General features: G+C 45.8%; 1 pseudogene; it reads right to left on the bottom strand.

The window, feature by feature from the left end:
- The window catches only part of LOC147666676 (uncharacterized), a 132,479-nt pseudogene that overhangs the window by 111,547 nt on the left and 1,457 nt on the right, over positions 1 to 19,475 (bottom strand).

Here is a 19,475-nt window from a genome sequence, read left to right as displayed (position 1 = left end):
ATAGATTCACCAAGGTTAGCGAACCGGAAAATACCAGCTTTAATGTTTGCGGACGATACGCTGCTCCTGCCCAAATCCCCTATGGGTATGCAGCGGGTATTGGAAGAGTTCACCCAATTTTGTAGGAAGAGGGATTTGGAGATAAAGCTCCAGAAAACTAAATATATGGTATTCCATGCCAACACTAGAAACTGCCCTCCCCCCAAATGGAAGGTAGGCCTTTAGAGAGGGTGTCCATTTTTGATTATCTGGGCCTCACACTGAATGACAAGATGGATTGGGGGACCCAAATAAAGAAAGCCAACCTTAAATTAACTCAGTTTATAGGGGGTATTTTAAAAGTACATAAAATGGCACCCAAAAGGTGGTGGGCCCTCCAGCTAAAATGTATAAGACCCAAGCAAGGGGAGCTTCAACCCATGGAGCTGAACGTTGGGAACATTGTTCATCCAACAATATTTTATCTGTAACAGAGAACACTTTCATCAGGAAGCTGATGGGTCTTCCCAAAAGCACTCCCCTCACCCCATGAAGGATGGATCAGGGCTTTGGCCCCATTACGACTTAATTGCCTCTCGCCCACTTCTATTCTGGCATCGCCTATGGAGTCTGCCAGAGTGAGAAACATATAGGGAGGAATTGAAGGATGTTGTGTCCATACCGGGAGCTGGGAATTCACCTTGGTTGTCCTATATTAGGAGCACATGTTACGCGATGGGAAGGGCAAATGTGTGGCTAACACCAGAAGAGACCTGCTCCTCTGTCTCTAAAAAATCCCTAACGCTTGCCTTTAAAGAATTCAAATTAGCCCACCTGTCCCAGAGTATGAATTCTTGCTGTCTGACCTCCAGGTTCCTGGATGTCAAGCGGCAGTACAAGTTGGAGATGGCCCTTGATAGTATCCAACCCTTCATGGCAAAGAAATTGTATTTATAATTTAGACACGGGACTCTCCCACTTCATGCATTCACAAATAAATGGAAAGGAGCCATCAAACTAGATTGCCCTGGGTGCACTCAGACAGAAGAAACAGAACTCCATGTCACTCTTCAGTCCTGCTTAGAGAAGGTCTAGGTCTAAGTGGGTCATCCAACTATGTAGAAACCTGGGGCTTAGAAACTACTTCAAGGTTTTAAGGCTACTGAAATATGAGACACACCCATTATTCATAGTCACAATCTCGAAATTGCACTGTGGTGCCTACGCAGAGGCATTATAAAGGGCAAAGAGCTGGGTAACATTTAATAGTGTCTTCCTATTAACTGCCAGTGATTTGTATCTGCAGATATCTTTAAGTAGGGAAATCGTTTTGATATTGCTGTTTTTTCTGTTTATCAATTTTAATGTTTTTCTTTTAAATTATTTTTTTTACAGAAAATGTCTTATTTATATTCCAATTGTTTTAGATGCTCCTTATACCACTTCTTATAGGATAATCTAGCAACAGCGGATGCACAGGGTGGTTAACCAAGGTTTGGAGTAGTAGTGGGGAGAGAAAATATGTTATAAAACTGTAGCACATTGCTTAAGGCGTTGTGGTTTTAGCACTATCATTTTAATACCCCATTGTCGGTCATATGAAATTTGTAATTTATGTATTGTTATAATCATGCACGTTTATGGCTGCAGAGCCGAAATAAAGTTTTTTGATTGACTGACTGACTAAAACCTGTTTGTTTTCGAAAATTCTCAGCTGGAGAATAGAGACTGATATAGCAAACTGTGGGGCCCTTTTGAGGGGGCATAGGGGCAGACGGGTCGGTGACATAATGGGCCTCATTTTGATGTAGGGCAGACCACCACAAACAGGCCGTCGGTGGCGCTCTGCCCAACATCCAGGCCATTGATCCGCCCACTCGATTACAATGCCGGCAGTCAGAGTGATGATGTGAGGGGGAAAGACCACCGCCTCCGACAGGCTGGAGGAACCCATCAGGGTGCCGGTGGGACTCCTATCCCTACTATGAGGGCGGTGCCTGTGCAGGCACCCTTTCTGGCTGCCTTTTCATGGCGGTCCCACCGCCATGGGAATGCAGCTGGAGGGGGACTTTGGGGGCCACAAGCGCATATTATATATAATATATATATATATATATATATATATTCACAGAAAAAACCATAGGTTATAGTGGATATATAGTTAGGAATTTGCATTTACAAAACCTTGAAAATTCAATGAAAAAACCATTGGTTTTAGGCCATATATAGTTAGGGATTTGCATTTACAAAACCTTATTTTACTCGCATAAAACCATTGAAATTCCATATATAGTCATAAGCGCTAACTATATATCGCGCACCCGCAATCCACTGCTGATGATGTCACATATTACATCATTCATGACATGGTTAGTGACATCACTGATGACATCACTGATGACATCTCAAATGACATCACTGATGACATCACTGATGACAACATCCAGTGACTGTATGTTTCTGTAAAGTTAAAATATGTCTTACATATTGAAGAATGAGTGGATGTATAAGTGTCTGGATGAAGGATTTAGTAGGTGCATGACTGACTGTATGAGTGAGTGATTAAATGTGTCTCACTGAGTGCATGGGTTAGAGACTAAACTGTCTTAATTTGTGCATCAGTATGTCTGTTGTTGTGTAAGCTGCTGCATGTGTTGATCAGTAGCTATAAGAGTGGCTATATGGGTTATTGATTGGTTGCCCAAGTATTTGAATGGGAGGCTGAGTGTGTGTGTGGGTGGCTGGGAGGTGTGTGACTCTGTGCATAGATGTGTAAGCAGTTGATTCACTAGGTGTATGAGTTCAAGAGTGCATGTGGAAACAGCTATATGGGCGGTTGACTGTGCATGGGTGTGTTGGTGAGTGAATGGATATCTCAGTGCTACATGTGCAAGTAAGTATGTATGTAAAACACAATACATGTGAGAGTTGACATATATAAATAACTGTGGATAAGAGCCAGTGAATGTGTGAGTGGCTGTATGAATCACTGTGAGCTTGTATCAGGGATTGTATAAGAGAGTAAATATGTGTTACTATATGTTTGAATAAGTAAAGTGTGTATAACTATATAGTTGAGGAAATGGAGTTGTGATTGATTCTTTGCATGACTGACTAGGTGTGTGAGTAACTCCATGGATGTGTGACAGTCTGTGAGTGCCTGTTTACACTGAGTGTATCTAAGGTTATATTAGAGTCTGAAGATGTATTATCACATAAATGATATCATCAGTGGTGTAATCAGTAATGTCAAATGAGATGTCAGTGATGTCATCAGTGATGTCATTTGAGATGTCATCAGTGATGTCATCAGTGATGTCACTAACCATGTCATGAATGATGTAATATGTGACATCATCAGCAGTGGATTGCGGGTGCGCGATATATAGTTAGCGCTTATAACTATATATGGAATTTCAATGGTTTTATGCGAGTAAAATAAGGTTTTGTAAATGCAAATCCCTAACTATATATGGCCTAAAACCAATGGTTTTTTCATTGAATTTTCAAGGTTTTGTAAATGCAAATTCCTAACTATATATCCACTATAACCTATGGTTTTTTCTGTGAATTTCATTGTTTTTTTAATAGCAAATATGAAAAGCTTTAAAATGTCAAGTACGTGATAGATAAAAACATTTTCGTATTTATGCACGCTGATGTGCTTTGAACGCTGCACCCCCCGCCCCCCCCTCCCCTCTTTTGTCTTAGTAGTACTCTCTCTTTGCAGATAGTGAACGGTAGTTAACGCAAGCCTTTGCCCCCGTTGTAATCCGTCGTGCCTGCTTGTCTCTCCATTTGATTGATTTTTGTCCAAGCATTTACTGTTTTAGAATTGGTTCTCTTTGGATCATTCTCTATTTACAAACAAGCACAAAGTCGCAATACTCTGTTTAGTCTTTGCAGATAGTGAAAAATCGTGTAAAAAAATAAAAGTAATCGAGCAAAATCAGTAGGCCACTAATTGGATCTCTTTTTGACCTCGCTAAAATAGAAATATTAGGAACAACCCTTCATGAGAAATACGAAAATAGTGAGATGAACTGAGCTCCACACCATGAGGGCTGCAAGACAGCTCGGCTCCATCACCCATCCCGCACAAAATAACTACAAACCCTATGCAAATATTAAAAATATAGACAACACACCAGCAAAGAAACAGGGTAAACCATTTTATTAAAAAACTATTTACATAACGTTGGTTTATAAGATGATGTCAGTAGTGGACCGATGTGTGAATAGGTCGAAAGCAGCACAAGGCTCCAAGATCCGGATGGCAAGCTCCTGGATGTTGGGTGCCATAGTTCAGAGTTCTGAGTTTGAGCCTTTTTCAATGCCTGTGCTTTGTTGAATCAAAATGGCGGCTTGACACAAAGCTGACTCAAGCGTTGCTACTGATGCTATGCAGACCAAAACTGGTTTTCAGTTTGTACATTTTTCTAGATTTTTCAATGCAAGTTTGGTTGACTTTGTAGAACGATGGCTTCAAATTTTCAACATACGGTGTGGTGGCGCTGACTGGGAGGGGGCGCTTCGCTCCTGCCCCCTCCCCAAGTAAGATTTTCATACGTGAAAGTACGTTAATGGTTTTGGTCCCTGAGTTGCTTCGATGTCACTGCCATTCTCAAATGGCATAAGTTCTGGATGTTGGGTGCCATAGTTATGAGTTCTGAACAGTGCTTGTAACACTGTCTGAAGCTTATTTCCACCTACTGCAGCTTCACTATTCTCAAAGTAAGTGAGTGTCGTTTGTGGACCTGACTGCATTAGAAAACAATGTGATATGTTACCTTCCTAAACAGCTTGACGGAGGCCCCTGAGGGGCGGTGTGATGGCCATGGACTCGGAGAAGACGCTTGGCTCCGACACCCTCCCCAAGTCTTATAGCACTGGTGTAGCCTGAGATCGCCCCCGACATAGGCGGCCGGCTCCCGGGGTCCGGCGGAACTTTTTGCCTTTTGATGACTCTTCAATTCTGAACCTTGTCCCACAATCCGTTTGACCTGAAGACACGCTGTAGTGGGGCGCCCCTTTACCGTTTCAGTTGCCATTCCGCCCGCTTTTGCTACACTGCGCCTCTTCCGCCATTCAGCTGTTTACCGCCCGCTCTTGCGACTACAGCGTCTCGCTCATCATGTAGTTGAGTTGCTCCCGCTCTTGCGGTGCAGCGATAGGCGGCTGCCACAGGACTCTCAAAATGGCGGCCGGCTCTTCGGTTTTGGGCCTGGTCCACTAAAATGGCCCTGGGACACCTTTGAACTCGGACGCTTCCCTGATAGGGCTTGGGTCCCATTCTCGAAAAGCGTCCCCTCAGCCGTGAAGATTCTACCAAAGTCTTGGGGGTCTCCGACTCCCGCAGGCTTCTGGTGGGGAGCGGCTGCCATGATTGCTCGTGGAATGGCCACGACGGAGCTACGAGATGGTAGTGGTCTCATGCTGACGCCAGACTTTTCATTGGTTCATTTTACTTTTGTTAATTTAATGATGAAAAGCTTGGTCATATGACCTAAAAATTATGCTTTTTATTGTTTTCGAACAATATTTTTTTTTCAAACATATGTTATAATATTCCAGGCTAATGTACTTTCCCGGAAAATTTACAACTGTCTTGCAAGTAAAATATATTCCTTTTTCGAGAAAAAGGGCGTTTCTTCCTTCCATGACGGAGACGTTGAGTAAAAGAGATTCCGCCTGCTGTCTTAGTCGCCGATACGCCTGATTATCAGATTCTTATCGATCACTTTATGTTGCAGACATGAAAAACACAACTGCCCTTGACCATTTATCTTTACTGCGTTCCTACATATTAGACCTTTTATCCGTCATGTAATTGGACTGCTTTATTTCACTTGCCTTTTACTGATTCGAAAACAGTGACTAAAAGTAAAAACTTTACCAATATAAATACTACTACCGTGTTTTGTTTTAAAAACCTTTATTGTGAAAATGTCAGTATACAAATACGGGCCTATAACCACGTGGGCCGGCCACGGAGCAAACTGAAATCGTATATGATGAGGAGACATTTACACTGTAGAAGAACGTAACGAGCGGGCCATTAGGTTGCAAGAACAAAGGTGTCTAACAGTTGCGGAATCGGTGGACGTACATTTTGTAATTAAAATAAGACAGGGCCACTTACAATAACATTTTCTAGATATACATTTGCGGGCAAGGAGTTACGAGTCCCATTTATACCAGCGCCATTTTGGGCGAGGCCGGGCAGGTCCAAGATATAGTCAAAATGTCTCCACCAACCATCGGCCAGACCAGAACCCCTTTCGGCCCTTTATGCTACAAGATGGTGTCTTCCATTCAGAAAATATTGTTGGCAGCATTTTGAAAGGAAACAGAAACAGCCGTTCTCCTAGTGAGTTTCACATTGTTACATTTAGGAAGAATGTTGAAGAGTAGTATGTGGAAAATCTGAAGCCATTTTTCTACAAACTCTCAATCAGACTTGGATGGAAAAAAAAAACCTGAAGAATGTACAAACTGAAAACCAATTTTTGTCTGTATAGCATCAACAGTAACGCTTGAGTCAGCTTTGTGTCAAGCCGCCAATTTCATTCAATCAATAGCGTCCCCCTGCACACATTCAGGGACCTGGTCGTGTCTTCAGATGAAACGGATTGTAGGAAAAGAAGCAGAAAGGAAAAGGAAAAAAGTTCCGCCGGACCTCGGGAGCCCGCCGCCTATGTCATGTACGACCTTTGGCCACACCAGGGCAATAGTGAAGCTGCAGCAGGTGCAAATAAGCTTCAGACAGTCTTACAAGCACTGCTCAGAACTCTCAACTGAGGCACTCAACATCCAGGACTTGCCATTCGGATCTTGGCGCCTTGTGCTGGTTCCGACCTATTCACACATCGGTCCACTACTGACATCACCTCATAAGCCAACGGGGCACCCCACGCCGACTTTCGGCGCAGCATTGTAGGATGGCCACACCAGTGCGGCAACTTGCTGGACACAACATCGGGGCCATCCAGATCTCGGCGCGTTCGACTCACTGTACCGCAAGAGTGACCGCAACTCAGCTGGACACGCCGTCTTTCGGCGCAGCATTGTAGGATGGCCACACCAGTGCGGCAATTTGCTGGACACCACCTCGGTGCCATCCGGATCTCGGCGCGTTCGAGTCACTGTACCGCAACAGTGACCGCAACTCAGCTGGACACGCCGTCTTTCGGCGCAGCATTGTAGGATGGCCACACCAGTGCGGCAATTTGCTGGACACCACCTCGGTGCCATCCGGATCTCGGCGCGTTGTGCTGCCTTCGGCCTATTCGCACATCGGTCCGCTACTGACGCCGCCTCACGTGCCAACGGATTTTCTACGCTTTTTGTAGCCCTATGCCGCATAACAGGTCATGTGACTTGTTTATAAAACTTTTCATTTGTTCATTTTACTTTTGGTTTCCTAAAGATGGAAGGCTTGGTCATATGACCTAAAAATAACACTTTTCATTGGTTTAGAACATTTTTTTTTCCCAAACGATGAAAGCCCCACCTTGTTTCTGGATCATTCAGACTGAAGCTGGCGTCAGCATGAGAGCACCACCATCTCGTGGCTCCGTCGTGGTCATTCCGCGAGCAATCATGGCAGCCGCTCCCCACCGGAAGCCTGCGGGAGTCGGGGGCCCCCAAGACTTTTGTAGAATCTTCACGGCTGAGGGGACGCTTTTCGAGATTGGAGCCCAAGCCCTAGCAGGCAAGCGTCCGAGTTCCAAGGTGTCCCAGGGCCATTTCAGTGGACCAGGCCCAAAATCGAGGAGCCGTCCGCCATTTTAAGAGTCATGTGGCAGCCGCCTATCGCTGCACTGCAAGAGTGGGAGCAACTCAACAACATGGTGAGCGAGACGCTGTAGCCGCAAGAGCGGGCGCAACTCAGCTGGATGGCCGCCACCTGGGGAGGCCCGTTCACGCCGCCTCCCCCACGCCCCCCCCCCCCCGGGCCGCTGCACGCCAATTTTCGGAGCAGCATTGTAGGATACCAAAACCAGTGCGGCAGTTTACTGGACATCACGTGGGTGCCTGTCGTACATGTTGTGTCAGCCATGGGACACTGGACACAGTGCCATCAACATCTCAACGCGTTCTGCTGCCTTGGGACTATTCGCACAACAGACCGCTACTGACGAGGCCTCCCCCCGCACCACCCGGGACGCCCCACGCTGTTTTTCTGTGCTGCATTGTAGGATCCCAAAACCAGTGCGGCACCCAGGCGACATCACCTGGGTGCCGTCCAGAACTCTGCACGTTGTGCTGCCTTGGGACTATTCGCACAAAAGACAGCTTCTAACCATTGTTGCTTTTTGGGTTGAAAAATGTTTAAATGTTTTTAGTTTTTGTTCCGTTCATTATAGGTAAAAGTTAATAAAGTTTTATAATCTTACTTTGTTGGAGTGTTATCTATTTTTTTAAAAACGGGTGAATGGGGCCTTGAATCGGGTTATTGTCATGTGTGGGCTTTGGAAGTGTGCTGCTGCAGGATCGGAGATTTCAAACTCAAATGCACGTTCTTTTTCTTACCTTTCCGAAGCATGGAGCGCAATAGCAGGCAGAGAAAGGGTGATGCACGTGTTGAACACTACCTGACCTGGCAAGTTGCTGGCAGTGCCCCCCCGCCCGCTCCTGAAAGAGGGCACACACACACCGCCGCCCCGAGTACTTCACAAATCTTTAAAAGACCATGCGCTTGTTCATGAGGCTTAAATGGTTTATCACCTCTTCTAGAACCCCTGCATCGACCCTCTGACGTTTCCTGGAAAAATTACCATGTAACACAATACCAAGCCCTGTCAGCTGAAACCCCCAAGGAATCGTGGGGCATATTATCAAGGGGGTTTATCTCCGCTTTTTTGGCTTTAAAAGCCATGAAAGCAGAGATAAAATTATCTCCCTATTACCAAGCTGTCGCTAACACCAGTTAGTGACAGCTAAAAGGAGATAGCGACCATCTTGGGCCCCGCTTTTCATGTCAGTGATACTTATCACTAATGACATGCAAAGTGGCGTTCCAAGATGTTAGCGACTGGAAACAGTCCCTAACATCGCTATCTCCTATTACCAACTTTTGGAGATATTCGCGCTAAGCGCGAATATCTCCAAAATCTAACACCTGCCCTGAGCAGTTCTTAGCCATATTATCCAATGGGAGGTGGATAACATGGCTAAGAGCATTTGCTCGATAATACATGAATATCGCTGACTTTTCTGCGATAATAGCAAGGTTTATCTGCGATAAAAATTGCCGATGTGCGGCGATAATTTTTGTCTCTAAACAAGTTAGAGACAAAAATTATCGCTAGTTGTTCGTAATATGCCCCCGGGTTTTTGCTTGCAGAAATCGGGAGGCGGGAGACTAGCACTGAAATCAGTAGTCTCACGCCTGAATCGGGAGGGTTGGCATGTCTGAATTCTCTACAGCTGGGGCCATAAACTACATCCGCAGGGGTAGGTGATAGCCTGGGACCAGCCTGGCATCTAAAATGGCTGCCGTGCACAACAAAATTGTGGCATTGGAAAAAAGGCAAGATGGCGCAGCCGCTGGAAGAGATGTATCAACATATATCAGCCTCCTCAGCCACCCTCAGGAAACATAGGGGATTAGGATACGTCTCCCGCACCCCCTTATACCTAGTAATTTAATTAACGAAGCACAAAATGGCGAATTCCCGTTTCGCTACCAGTTTGCGGCCCAGTTCGCGGCCCGTGAAGCGCTTCTACCGTGAAAAATCATTTTTTTTTCTTTTCCCCACGGGACCCTTTAATAACCCCAACAACATTCCTAGGGGGTCAAGAGAGGGATACCTTGCCCCCTTTCATTAAATTCCCCCTTCGTTTTTCACCTCTTCTTCTCTCTCGATCCTACCGAGAGACAAGATGGCGGCCGCTCCGGACTGTCACGCAGCAAAAAAAAAAAAAGCTCACGCACAGCCACTGGAAGAGATGTATCAACATATATCAGCCTCCTCAGCCACCCTCAGGAAACATAGGGGATTAGGATACGTCTCCCGCACCCCCTTATACCTAGTAATTTAATTAACGAAGCACAAAATGGCGAATTCCCGTTTCGCTACCAGTTTGCGGCCCAGTTCGCGGCCCGTGAAGCGCTTCTACCGTGAAAAATCATTTTTTTTTTCTTTTCCCCACGGGACCCTTTAATAACCCTAACAACATTCCTAGGGGGTCAAGAGGGGGATACCTTGCCCCCTTTCATTAAATTCCCCCTTCGTTTTTCACCTCTTCTTCTCTCTCGATCCTACCGAGAGACAAGATGGCGGCCGCTCCGGACTGTTTAGAATGTTGACAGACACCGGAGAGCCAATCAGCTTTCTGCGCGCAAAGTTCCGAAACGCGAAAAGTAAGCGGACCGGATCGCTGCCCGGAGCGCTGTTACAGATATATATCTTGATTTAAACGTTAATTTCTCAAAATCCACTGAAGCACATATATTGAGACCTAGCAAAGGCACATCGGGCTAACAGTCCCTACAATTTTGCCAAGTTTCGTGCAAATCCATTCAGCCGTTCGAGCTAAAAGTGAGTCCAACCGCCCTATGGAAAACTCAATGTTAAAAACGCGTTTTGGGACCCCCCTTTTTTCTCAGCCCCCCCTTGACGAAACCCCACCAAATTTTCAGGGGCTGCTCAGAAACAAAATGTGCCATTTTCCTGAAAATTTCAGCCGATTCCGTCCACAAACGCCAAAGTTATTAGACATAGAATTTTCAGAAATCCCATAGAGAAAAAATCCTAACTATATATACCTACTGGCGACCGCCAGTAGGTAATATATATATATATATATATAATCACAAAGTGATCCTTCAAGCCTGAGAGCGCTCGACAGTGTGTGCTCGGCCCGGGGGCTAGATCATAGCCCAGTATTCATTTTGAGAACAAAGAGGGCGGCACAACTGGATACTTATTACGAAGCTTTAATCACACAAACACTCCACCGACGCGTTTCAGCCTCACAGCTTTTCTCACGGTCAGCAAGTCCTCTTTTTGCTTTTTGTTTATATACTGCCCCATCTTAGCCATAAGGTGGCATTATGGGATACGTAGTTTATCAAGCAATATGTTTTAAAACAATATATTAAAAACAAAGGACTGGTGTGCCCTGATTGTATAAGTATAGTACTTTAGCGTCCTTCGTTACTTTCACTTAGGGCATTTCATACATTCATAATCTTTATAATGCGGTATTGGGTATAGTACCCTATTACAGTCAAATACAGTATATGCTGAGTTCAAAATCACTCAAGATGTATGTGGAGGTCTTCTCCAAAGTTCATGCCTCTGGGGTGTTTTGTTCGGAATTGGATTATGAGACGTAGGAGACGCACTGTGTCCACAGTGCGTCTCCTACGACAGATGGAATCACGTCTCATAATCCAATTCCGAACAAAACACCCCAGAGGCATGAACTTTGGAGAAGACCTCCACATACATCTTGAGTGATTTTGAACTCAGCATATACTGTATTTGACTGTAATAGGGTACTATACCCAATACCGCATTATAAAGATTATGAATGTATAAAATGCCCTAAGTGAAAGTAACGGTGGGACCGCCATGAAAAGGCAGTCAGAAATATATATATATATATATATATATATATATATATATATATATATATATATATATATATATATATATATATATATATATATATATATATATATATATATATATATATATATATATATAAATAAAGAAATAATAAACTTTAAATATATTTAAAATTAACACTAATATAATTTAATTGAAAAACATTTCATTCATTTAAAATTATATATAACTATTATAACAAATTAAGTTAACATATTATTATATACATTTAGTTACATATATTTCATTTAAAAATATTATTAAATATATATATATTAAATTAATTTTATTTATTTTTTTCAAATATATTTTTATTGGCATTTTGTAGAAACTGATCATTAAAATACAATCAGGGGAAAAGGAGGGAACTTAAAACAAGAAAGAGGAGGTAGACACAATCTAATGCACCCGCTATCTCAGACCACATTCAAGGGCGCGTGTCCCATCCATGTAGAAGTATCTCATCAATGTTATAAAGAGTGTTCAACATCCATCTTTCTTGTACATGCCCGTTCGTGATTTGGATCATAACTTGCGATTGACAATATATAATGCCACATTAATTAGAAATAAGAAAAAAAAGAAAGAGAAAGAAAAAATTAAAACAAAGAATAACCCCTAACTGGTGCAGAGGTGTGGTAAATATTTGATTTACCGTCCTAATTTCTATGCAGGTAAGTACTTAATCAATAATAACTCAATCGGAAAGAAAGAGGCAGAGTCCGTGGTGTTAGAGTTCTTAGGGGTTTTATTCCTTAAAAAGGAATGGTCATGACCGGATATCTTGTTCCTGCCACCACTGGGGTGCAGGAAGGGATAGAGCAATATTTTATTGACAATACATAGCTTATATACTTAAGTCACATTATAGAAACCAATACAGTAGGCGTAACAGCTGAGAGAAACAAGATAAAACACACACGTGGTAATGATACGTAATTAGAAGGCGTGAACTAGGCGTGAACATAGAGGTGTGTGCTAGAAACGTCACAGGTAGGGGTCACAAGTGGGTGGCAACAAAGCAGAAACTTGTAATGTCAACAGAAATCTGAGGCCTGGATGCGCGCGCAGCTGCATGACGTGTGATTGACGTGAAACTGGAGGGTGCAGGGGACTTGACATTTACACTGGCGGAAAGAGACAGAAGTCTGGCATGTCAGATCAACTCGTACTTCTATCATATCTGATATCTGATGTTTAGGAACCATATTATCTAAAAGGAAAAGGTCTCTGGGGCAGAAGCTATTCTATACTGACTGTGAGTGCGTGTATAAGCGTCTAAGTGTCTGCATGAGATGAGAGGGGGCATGGGCCTACCATGGTAACAGAGGATATGAATTACTTGCACGGAGACAGTGAGGCCGGGCCCTTTGCTCTGCAGCTGGGGGAATGTTTACTTAAACTAGTAGGCAGGAATGCATTTTCGAGGAGCGGAACAGATAATTCGAAGGTTGAATACAGTCTTGGCAGGCAGCAGGCTGAGCTAAGCGCCGTAAGCCGCGCAGGAAGTAAGGCAGAGGTCACGGGTACAGAGGCAGCCTGGGCTGAGGCTTTCAGAGTCAGAAAGCAGGAAAAAAGGCTCGATGGCAGAATTCAGGGCCTACTTCGCCAGAGCTGAAAAACGTGTAAAGTACACCACAAAAAGACATTGGCATAGCATACTTAGGAACGGAGTTTTCAACCCATTCAGGGTGGGTCTGAAAGAGGACATGTTAACGTTGGACGCAAATGTATTTGCGTCTTCATAGCTGGCACAGGAGGGAAGTTACATGCACTTTAAGCTGGTACATGGAGACGGTGGGGTACACGTTAGGGAACATTACTTGACCATAAAATGTATATTTCCTCATTGGGATGGTGTGGTCACAGCAATATGCTAACAACTAGCGGGGCTGACGACCATCCCAACCCACCAATAGAACAAACTTGGCTGATGCAGGGGATTCCCCCCCCTCTTATCGGCACTCTCCAACCACCGTAGATCTGACCAAATACGAGCGCGATCTAAGTCCACCCAATCCCTCGCTAAACATCAAACCGCAGCAGCTCACGACTGTCCTGGCTCAAGCGTTTGGGTCCCACCATCAGGGCCTGGCAACCCATCGATCCTCCCTCGTCACTGCCCGACTCCGCCAGCCTCTCCCATGCAGCTGCTACTTCCCACCACTGTTGGGCCATCGGGAGCATCCTCACGCCTCTAGCTTCCTCCCACATCAATGCTCTGACCCCTGCTCCCATCCACTCTATTACATCCCTATCCCAAGCCGAGATCCGCGGTCCTCTCACAGACTTCCACTCTAGCGCGTTCCTGCGTTTAGCTAAGCATCAAACAAACGATTCCCGGCTTTGCGTTTAGGCGGTCTGGGGAAGAGACCTAACAGGCACGATTGAATTGTTAAGGCCAACTCCCTACCAAGCACCCCTTTGATCTTTACCAGCACCGCCTCCCAGTAAGGGCGTAACCTCTGGCAATCCCAAGTCATATGGACAAACTCGGCGTCAGGATGCATACACCTGGGACATGGTCTTACTTCCCCCACATACGTCACATTGAGCCGATGCAGGGTCATGTAGGTCATACACCTGGGGCATGGTCTTACTTCCCCCACATATGTCACATTGAGCCGATGCATTGTCATGTAGGTCATACACCTGGGGCATGGTCTTACTTCCCCCACATACGTCACATTGAGCCGATGCAGGGTCATGTAGGTCATACACCTGGGGCATGGTCTTACTTCCCCTACATATGTCACATTGAGCCGATGCAGTGTCATGTAGGTCATACACCTGGGGCATGGTCTTACTTCCCCTACATATGTCACATTGAGCCGATGCAGTGTCATGTAGGTCATATGGGTATAATTAAATTGCATATATTTCAGTCGGGTGTTCCGGGAGGTTTTCCCAGGATATCGCAATACTTTACGCCACTCCTAGTCATTAAGAACCCTACCCTCCATCACATCCCATCGAAAAAGTTTCTTTCTTTCCTACTCACTTGTGGACAGGTCAACATTGATGATTTTCTCTATATCGTCAAGATCTTTAGAGCACAAGTCTTCTTTTTCCTTTGGTCTTAATGAAAAAACGGAATTGGCAATCAGGGGGCCTGTAATGAAAAGAGAAATATTATTAATTCAAGCTTTTGTGAAGCGACAAAATACAGCAGAAGCATTGGTAGGAAGGAACTCGGAGGTAGTCAAAGTAGAATGAAAATAAATGTACCAGTGATACATGGGAGGGAAGAAAGTACAGGCCCCAAACTGCAATTTCTGGCCAGTCTCCAGGTTATCCATGCTAAGTTTTGTTGTGTGAGCTAAATATGTCTGAGAGTTTTTAGTCATCTTGTGGACCACTGCCTACTACCGAACAAACTTTTATTTTACAATCATAAAGAAGAAAGGGTTCCAAGGGGCCTACACCCCGTTTGAGAATACATTCCCATCCAACCTCAGGAGTCTGTCATGCTTCATTGTTTTGCAATGAATGTTCGTTACAAAACATGGATACATCTCGTATGGGATCACTATTTGGGAGGAACCATTACAGCACGGCCCTTCGAAACAGCTAATTGGTATCGAGTCGAAAAGTCATTTTAGGATAGGAGTTGGTATAAATAAAAACCCAAGGGAAATGTTGATTCCTGGTAAAAGGGACAGTTTGTGTATTGCTATTGAGCGTCATTTGCGTATTTCTATATTCAAAGAGACCTGGGACTTTTCTGCCTTAACTGGGACTTGGTGTGGCTACTGTTTTCAGTATTTGTAAGCACTTACATACGAGTTTGGGTGGGGGCGGGGGAACTCTGTGACTGGCCTATAAAGCTGCAGAGGAGAATGTTGTGCACATGTTTTTGTGTCCAGCCTATGCCTCCGCCAGTAGGACCTGGCCAGCTCCCATATGCATGCTGCTAAGTGAACCCAACAACTCTGCTGCACTTCGCATCACCAGGGCAGACTGCCTTCCGGCTGTTGCCACATTTGTGGGTGCTATGTGGGTGATCAGAAGGAATGTGCTTTCCCTCCCTGTACTTGTCTGAAATTGTGTGTATTATTTACTAGGTGCCACTTACTGTTTTATCTATATGCACGTTTGTAAATTACTATTTTAGTTTTTTTAATCTGTTTTTTTAAGTTAGCGATTGTTTGAACATTGGTGGCCGAAATAAAGTTATTTGACCTGAAGTGAACACTAGCGACAGTCTAGAAAGGGTTGCCAGACAGGGTACAAGCACACAGTGGCATAAGAAAGAGTGAGTGCTATTTTTACCCTCTGCAGCCAATCCTGCGTTGACGGAATTGTCTTCTCCCCTACTGTGCTAACGCCATCTTATTCGCTGCTAGGAGTGCCAGCAAGATTTGCTTACCCCTGTGGGACTGTAAGAGGAAAGTATTTTTTCAGTAAGCCAACCATCATGTATGTGGAAAGTATGGTAGTTTTGTCTTGAACGAGTTTTTCTGTTGTGTTGAGAACTTTTCCCCACCAGATCTGAGTTTTTGTGCAAGTCCGTAGCAAATAAATCAAGGTCCCTGCTGAGTCGCCACCCCTCCAGCATCTGCTTGAGGTTCTTGAATTCCATTCATGGAGGTTAACTGGAGAGCGATGTGACTAGCTACTAAGGTTATAGCTGTTTTATGTGTGGGTTTATTTGAGTGGTGTTAGAGCTCCAACATGTATATATCTCCAGCAGGTATCGCAGAAAGTGTGCCTTATTTCTCTTTAAATAGTGCTTCCAAAGCATTTTGGTTGCATCCCCCAATGTGCACTCTCTATCAATCATCTTTGGAGGGTATAAATGATTACAGAACTTTCGTTGAATTGTTTCACTTGTGGTCTTTTAATGAACTCTTTGATTTGCAGGTGACTTTCCTTTCACTTTTCATCTTATCATCTTCCATATTTTTGAAACATTATTAATTTTCATTACGCTCCATATTCCACGCTCCAATGCATTTCGAGCTTTAATTCCTCTTCATTAGGGAGCCATTGAGTCTTTTGAACTCGTCTCCTCCCGTCACGTCGGGAAACATTCAAATCTTCAGTGTAGTCTATTCGCCGAATAGACTACTCGGAAGGTTTAAATCTTAGTAACTGGTTATCCTTAAATTCTAACATGGATGCAGCCTGATATGCCTCATCTAAATATGATACACGATGAAACCATGAAACAGAATGAGGAGGGAGTATAAAGTAATCTATTCTTATAAAAAGCCCAGAAATGTCCGCACATCTTGAGCAGGGCTCTTCGTACAGTACATACTGGTACCCTAAGCGTGCCAGGGTCATCTTACCCAGAGAGCTGAAGGCCAGCTGGATTTCCTTCATGACCTTCTTGTACAGCTCCTTCTGCCAGCACTGGAGCAGCTCCCACTCTTCGTCAGAGAAACAAGCGGCGACATGGCAGAACGTCAGCGGGGCCTGGAAGAGCAAGCATCAGAGCACAGAGTTCAATCTAGCACACCACAGGCCGCATATTTCTGTCACACAGACTAGCGTTTGCAAGTGTTCACAGTTTCAAAAGATACCAGAAGAAGACGTGACTCCCCCACTCTGAAGCAACTCTAAGTCCAGATTAACGCCTTCAGCCCGTCAGCAGCAACTTGAGAAATCCAAAACTCGCTTACAACAGAACACAGGACTATACGAGTTTCAGCAAACAAAAACTCAGTTTGGAATCCCTTCACAACAGGAACAAATGACCAGTAAATGACAGCGAGGTGGACCCTGTTGATACAGTAAATGACAATCACATCATTACTGGACAGAAACACTAATCCAAGTATGGGTAATGGGTTTATACTTTTATAGCGTCATTTAGCTGTTTTAGCTATTCCCCGTTTTTTCAGACCACTTTTTGAATAAATATGTACATATGTATGTGGTGTTTACATTCCGCAAACCTATCTGAAAGAACAATGAGGAAGTGATGTTCAAGTCGCCAGAGTCGCCTCGGTGGAAAGTATGGGGCCCCTTCCTCCTTTAAGGACTAACATTTCAGGATTAGATATTGGGATTAAACATGGCATGGGCAGCTTCGTCAACAGAACGCGAGAGGTTTGAGGCTTCCAGACAGATATCCTGCAGACAGTGCAAAGCTGATGAACAAAGTCACCAGTTCAACCACATGCCAATAAATAACAGGACAATACCAGAGCAAAATGAACCTCCCACTCCCAACCCATATAACAGCTGAAGTTATGGAGGGCTGATCCCAGCAGCTAAAAGAGGAAAAATGGCAACTGGAAAGCTGTGATTGGAATGCATTTCTGGACAAGGCTGCAGGAAACGACAGCAGTATTTCACAAGCAGAAAACTATTTTAAGAAATTACTCCGAGATTGGATCAGAAGGCACTTCAGAAAGAGCTCCTTCTTCTATATGGGCACACAGTGATGCTCTCTCCTCACCATCCACCCTGCTGCACTCACCTCGCCCGGGGCCTGCTGGCACAGCTCTCTCCTCTCCACCCATCCTGCTGCACTCACCTCCCCCCGGGCCTGCTGGCACAGCTCTCTCCTCTCCCATCCTCTGCACTCACCTCCCCTGGGGCCTACTGGCACAGCTCTCTCCTCTCCCTTCTTCTCCCCTGGGGCCTACGGGCACAGCTCTCTCCTCTCCCATCCTCTGCACTCACCTCCCCTGGGGCCTGCTGGCACAGCTCTCTCCTCACTCTTCCTCTGCACTCACCTCCCCTGGGGCCTGCTGGCACAGCTCTCTCCTTTCCCATCCTCGGCACTCACCTCCCCTGGGGCCTGCAGCTCTCTCCTCTCCACCCATCCTCTGCCCTCACCTCCTCCTGGGGCCTGCTGGCACAGCTCTCTCCTCTCTCATCCTCTGCACTCATCTCCCCTGGGGCCTGCTGGCACAGCTCTCTCCTCTCCTATCCTCTGCACTCACCTCCCCCGGGGCCTGCTGGCACAGCTCTTTCCTCTCTCACCCTCTGCACTCACCTCCCCTGGGGCCTGCTGGCACAGCTCTCTCCGCTCCCATCCTCTGCACTCACCTCCCCTGGGGCCTGCGGGCACAGCTCTCTCCTCTCTCATCCTCTGCACTCACCTCCCCCGGGGCCTGATGGCACGGCTCTCTCCTCTCTCATCCTTTGCACTCACCTCCCCTGGGGCCTGCTGGCACAGCTCTCTCCTCTCCACCCATCCTCTGCACTCACCTCCCCTGGGGCCTGCTGGCACAGCTCTCTCCTCTCTCATTCTCTGCCCTCACCTCCCCTGGGGCCTGCTGGCACAGCTCTCTCTTCTCTCATCCTCTGCACTCACCTCCCCTGGGGCCTGCTGGCACAGCTCTCTCCTCTCCACCCATCCTCTGCACTCACCGCCCCTGGGGCCTGCTGACATAGCTCTCTCCTCTCTCATCCTCTGCACTCACCTCCCCTGGGGCCTGCTGGCACAGCTCTCTCCTCTCTCATCCTCTGCACTCACCTCCCTTGGGGCCTGCTGGCACAGCTCTCTCCTCTCCCATCCTCTGCACTCACCTCCCCTGGGGCCTGCTGGCACAGCTCTCTTCTCATTCATCCTCTGCACTCACCGCCCCTGGGGCCTGCTGGCACAGCTCTCTCCTCTCCACCCATCCTCTGCACTCACCTCCCCTGGGGCCTGCTGGCACAGCTCTATCCTCTCCACCCATCCTCTGCACTCACCGCCCCTGGGGCCTGCTGACACAGCTCTCTCCTCTCTCATCCTCTGCACTCACCTCCCCTGGGGCTTGCTGGCACAGCTCTCTCCTCTCTCATCCTCTGCACTCACCGCCCCTGGGGTCTGCTGGCACAGCTCTCTCCTCTCCACCATCCACTGCACTCACCTCCCCTGGGGCCTGCTGGCACAGCTCTCTACCCTCCACCCATCCTCTGCACTCACCTCCC

The sequence above is a fragment of the Lissotriton vulgaris genome, unplaced genomic scaffold (genome assembly GCF_964263255.1).
Source record: "Lissotriton vulgaris unplaced genomic scaffold, aLisVul1.2 SCAFFOLD_1845, whole genome shotgun sequence".
Lineage (NCBI taxonomy): Eukaryota > Metazoa > Chordata > Amphibia > Caudata > Salamandridae > Lissotriton > Lissotriton vulgaris.
The sequence above is the reverse complement of the archived record's forward strand: the minus strand, read 5'-3'. Positions and strand labels throughout refer to the sequence as shown.